The sequence below is a fragment of the Pinus tabuliformis genome, chromosome 7 (assembly GCF_031772625.1).
Source record: "Pinus tabuliformis cultivar Carrire ecotype Pingquan chromosome 7, CPIR1, whole genome shotgun sequence".
NCBI lineage: Eukaryota > Viridiplantae > Streptophyta > Pinopsida > Pinales > Pinaceae > Pinus > Pinus tabuliformis.
The window spans coordinates 1,379,694,142-1,379,698,948 of NC_142293.1; the positions used below are offsets into that span (position 1 = coordinate 1,379,694,142).

General features: G+C 33.6%; 1 pseudogene; it reads right to left on the reverse strand.

Annotated features, from left to right (window-relative positions):
* Positions 1-2,658: 2,658 nt before the first annotated feature.
* On the reverse strand, positions 2,659-4,505 carry LOC149252771 (peroxidase 57-like; annotated as a pseudogene).
* Positions 4,506-4,807: the final 302 nt, after the last annotated feature.

The window sequence follows — 4,807 nt, forward strand, 5'->3', positions numbered from 1 at the left end:
TTAACGACTCTTGAAGATTGTTTCAAGAGGAAGATGATCACCTCTCGTTGAAGATAAGTATTTCTTGACTCATGATGCCTCTTAATTTTGTTTAGACTATGGATTTGATTATTATTATACTTCCTACATATGTATTTGAGTATCATTAGGAAAAAAGTCTTCATCAAACTTAACATCAACAAATTGAATTGTTGGATTCACCATAACATTGGTTGTTTCAATGGAAAATTCTTTGTCATCAGCAAGCTCTGTTGCTAGATTCACCAAATTGCCATCCACGTGTGGTTGTGCACAATGGGATTCGAGAGCATCTGTGTACCCTTTCTCTACTCCTTCTGCAAATTTATCACAATCATCATCCACTTGTAGCTGAGCACAATGGGATTCAACAAAACTTTCCTCTCGATGTAGATCCACTACTATAGATCCACCTTCATCTTCAAGTTCAATACCCCCCTTACACCGAAACTCCTCTCAAGGGTGTTTCGATCTTCCTTGACTGTTTTTACATCTGCAATTAGGGGAAAAATGCTATCATCAATGCATTCCTTTATGCATTTTAATGTAAAGACATTCTTTTGCCTCTTTACATTCAATTCTTTCAAAAAAACACTTCATACATCTCTAGTTATTGCCTCAACTTTCTTAACCTTTAGGCTTTTCCCAATTATTAAAAAAGGCTAATTAACTATGACCCAACAAGTAAATTTACTTACAGAGATAATAGTGGTCTAAAACAAAAACATCTTTACGATAGAGCGGGCTACCCTTAATGGTTGTCTAGAACCAAAACATCTTTACGATAGAGCCCTACCCTTAAATTGTACTCGGCCTTTTAAAAGATTAAACTAACACTTTAATAAAAGTTTTGCCATTTTAAAAGCTTCAAATAGAAACTCGATTCTACCCGTGTGGATAAAAGACGAGGCCATTTAAAATTTTTAGGAAAAAACCCTTTGAACCTGACGAGGCCATTTAAAAATTTTGGGAAAAAAACCTTTGAACCTTTAGTGCTTTGGGGTCCCGAACGAATTTCATGGGCCGCGTTTGACCATTTTGTGCGTCGTGCTCCCCGTTGAAGGTCGTGGGGCCACCCTTTTTTAAAATGTTTTTTTTTTTTGTTAAATTGGTGGAGAGAACAACGACTTCGTTTTTCAAGAAAATTTGATGGCATTAAATATATAAATTATTTATAAAATTAAACATTATAATTTATATTAAAAAAGTAATTTAATAATGTTTAATAAACAAATAATAACTAAACAATTAACATTTTATCTATCAAAATTCACAAAGTGTTTTACCTTAAATTTCACCTAAAAATTAGCATTAGTTTTTATCTGGTTGCTCACCTAATTTGTATGTTTATAATTTACCAAATTTTTGATAATATACAAATGGAAACTCTCAAAATGGAAACAAATAGAGAAAATTTTGAGAGGGTCTCCGAATATGGTAACCAAGGTCTCCGAATATGGCAACCAACGCAGGAAAGCTGCCAATGCTCTGATATGTATCTTTTTTATCAAGTCCCATCGAAGCAATTGCTATGGTGCCACTCATAAGATATCTAAAAAGAATTGAGCAAATGAGAAGAGGTAGATGACCTAATGTTATCGTCAATGAAGTCATGAGTGAAAGAAAGAAAACATGGATGAAAGAAAACTACATGGATGCAAAAATCGAATATTTACCTCAATGTGTGTCCCACAAATAGCAAGGAGCTAAAGAATGAATTGGGTAGAAAGAAGAAGTACTACATTGAGGAATTCATTGGAGCTAGCATTCTGTGGAGGGCAATGGTTGGCACAGGTTCTTATTGCTCAATTAAGAACCAACTCGCATCAACTTCTGTGTGAAACATGATGCTGGAAAAAGCCTAAAGAAGTTTGGGAAGAATGCGTGTGTAATTCGAAAAACATTTCATTTTGGAATGCAATACAATGAAAGACATCACAGAAAGTTATGTGAATATAGGAATATATCAGCATCTTTTTCTTTATATTGGCTTTTCAACAAGGAGATTGTTGGAAAGTTGTGCCAACTCATCATCAATTTGAATAAATGAAAAATTGAATTAAAAAAACTAATAATTTCATAAACTATTTTTAATCTCATAAACATTAAAATATCATTACATTTATGAGTCACTTTCAACCCAGAAAACATGGTTCGAATTTCACGATCATTTCACTTTCACGGTTTTACTAGTATGCTGACTCATGTTTAATCATTTGATAGTGTGATATACATTAATTAAATTTAAAGTAAAATGTTACATACCAAACATTTTATCCATCGAATTGCTGAAGCTTCTTTATTAACTTTCAATATTATGTGAGAGATTTAAACATCGCTCAACGGTCATTAAACTTTTATTTGCCTTGCATGACGTACATACCAAACCTCTCACAGCGAAACAACCCCTCGTCATTGATTGGAAATGTATGTCCACTTTCACCAAATTTAAAATCGACTATTTGAAAATTCTCACGTTTCATTAATCCAGAATAGAATAGGGAACACTATGGGAGCATTCACTGTGCTTCCCATTTATTTGACATGTCAATCTCATGTCTTACAATAATTTGAAACGGCGGATCTCCTTTGTTAAGGTCTCTCGTCTTTATTGCGGAGATGAATCTATCTCCTTGTCTTTCAAGATATCGGATTCACAACTCTGCAATTTGTCCTAATTTCTCCATTCTTGCCCGTTAATAGTTGGACGTTCCCCATTCTTATTATGGCAGCAGCGAAGCTCTTACTAAATGTAGTTCCGTCAGAGGCCAAGCTCGTTACGATACCCTTCGTCGATGCAGCAGAGGTGAGTTCTTGATCAATTTGCAGAATTCCATGCTTTAATTGAAGTTGTTGGTAGTAGCTGTTGTCAAAAGAAAACGAAGTATTAACGTTGGATCCATGGAAGGATCGGCCGTCCCGCTTCCTTGGAAATTGTAGAGTCTGTCGCTGAGGAAACTGCAATGCGCGACCCCAACAGTATGCGCGCCTGAAATTGAAGCCAGAACACAGAGTAAATTTCACTCCATTGCTTTTTTAAGTAAACCAAACGACCAGATTATATAGGTTTAAATATGTAGTAGAATTGATAATACGTACCTAACAGAGTGACCATATCTTGGAGTGTGAGCCCCTTATTTGCGAATGCTGCAGCTGCTTGAGAAACTTGGAAGGTGGGACCCGGTAAATTTACATTGTTTATTGAAGATACCCTTCCATCTCATCTTCCCGTTGGTAGATTGTACTGTGGCCCTCCTGCCTGTCAATCATGTTAACAGTCTTTCTCAGTCAAGTTAAAAATGTCAGAATTGGTGAAGAGTAGTCGCAGAAAGAGATAAACCTCCTGCAATTTCATGAGCTTCTGTTATAATTTGAATATATCTAATCTTAAAAATATTTATATGTTTTTTCTTTCAATAAGATACTTTAATGAGACACTTTTTGTTATTCTATAGAATCAAAAAAATTACTATTGGGCTTAGTCATTTACAATAAGGCAGCATTGTATCTTTGCTGAAAGACACTTGCAGATTGTTTGGTAGTTATAATTCTGACATATTTTCATTCCGATAGAGCAAATTTGTGAAATTACTCATAAAATATTCACTTTTAAGTTAAGAAAAGAGAGAAAAAAAGAAGCCAAAAAAGATACTGAGAGAGATAAAACTATCAGAAACAGATATATCTTGAAGTACTGGAAGTACTCTGAGGATCCAGCAGGTTGAAACAAAAAATACATGACTCAAAATAAATTAAGATTATTAAATAAGTATAACTAATATCATTTTTTAATATATCTTTTTAATAATATGATATAAATAAATTAATAAATAATATAAAATTTAATAATTAAAATATTATACATTAAAAAGTAATTAATCTAAATTTATTTAAAAATTACAAATTTTAGCTCAATTAATCAAAATTTATTTTAAAAATACAAATTTTAGCTCAATTTTAATATTTATTAGCCCTTTTAAACATTTGTGACATGGAATTTAAACACGGGACAGATGAAATGAAAGGCGAAACAATGTTTATAATCTGAAATTTTAATTCAAAATATATGCGCGCTCAATCAACATCATTTAAATATGCCATGAACGTTCCACCTCAACTATCGAACTAAAATCAAAATACGCTTAAAAAATTTATATACCAGGAATACGGCGTCTCTGGTAGCAAGTGCAATTATATCAGCACAAGACACAACGCCGGGGCATGCACTTTCAAGCTTGGCTTTTGCTTCATCGATTATCTCAAATCCTCTCACAGTCTGGTTGGGGACTGCTTCTTTCTCTGATACGTTATTGCCCACCCTGTCTATCAGAATTGATCCATCGCAACCCTTCAACAACATCTATATTTATTAATTCCACGCATGTCAAAAGGCAGTCAATTTATATTTATAAGCCTTGGATTTAAATGAGACTATGATTTCCATAGAACTGCACGTTTACCTTTACGAAACAGTCATGAAAATGCATGCAAGCACATTGAACCCTAGAGTATTTTAATGTAAGCACATTGGACCCTTTTTTTTCTCCATTTTTATAAGTTTAATGATGCTGATGGGGTCATGGTCGTGGATGGGATGGAGGTCGGGTGGAATGAGTCCGGTAGAGATAACGCGTTAAATCAATATTATCTTATTGTATGAATGCAAAAGCGGATTTCTCTTAGGGTTTCAATTTCAATGAAAAACTAGTGAGATTAGTATAATGTGTTAAATGAATATTATCTTATTGAATGAATGTAAAAGAACTTTTATGTTAGAGTTTTCACTTCT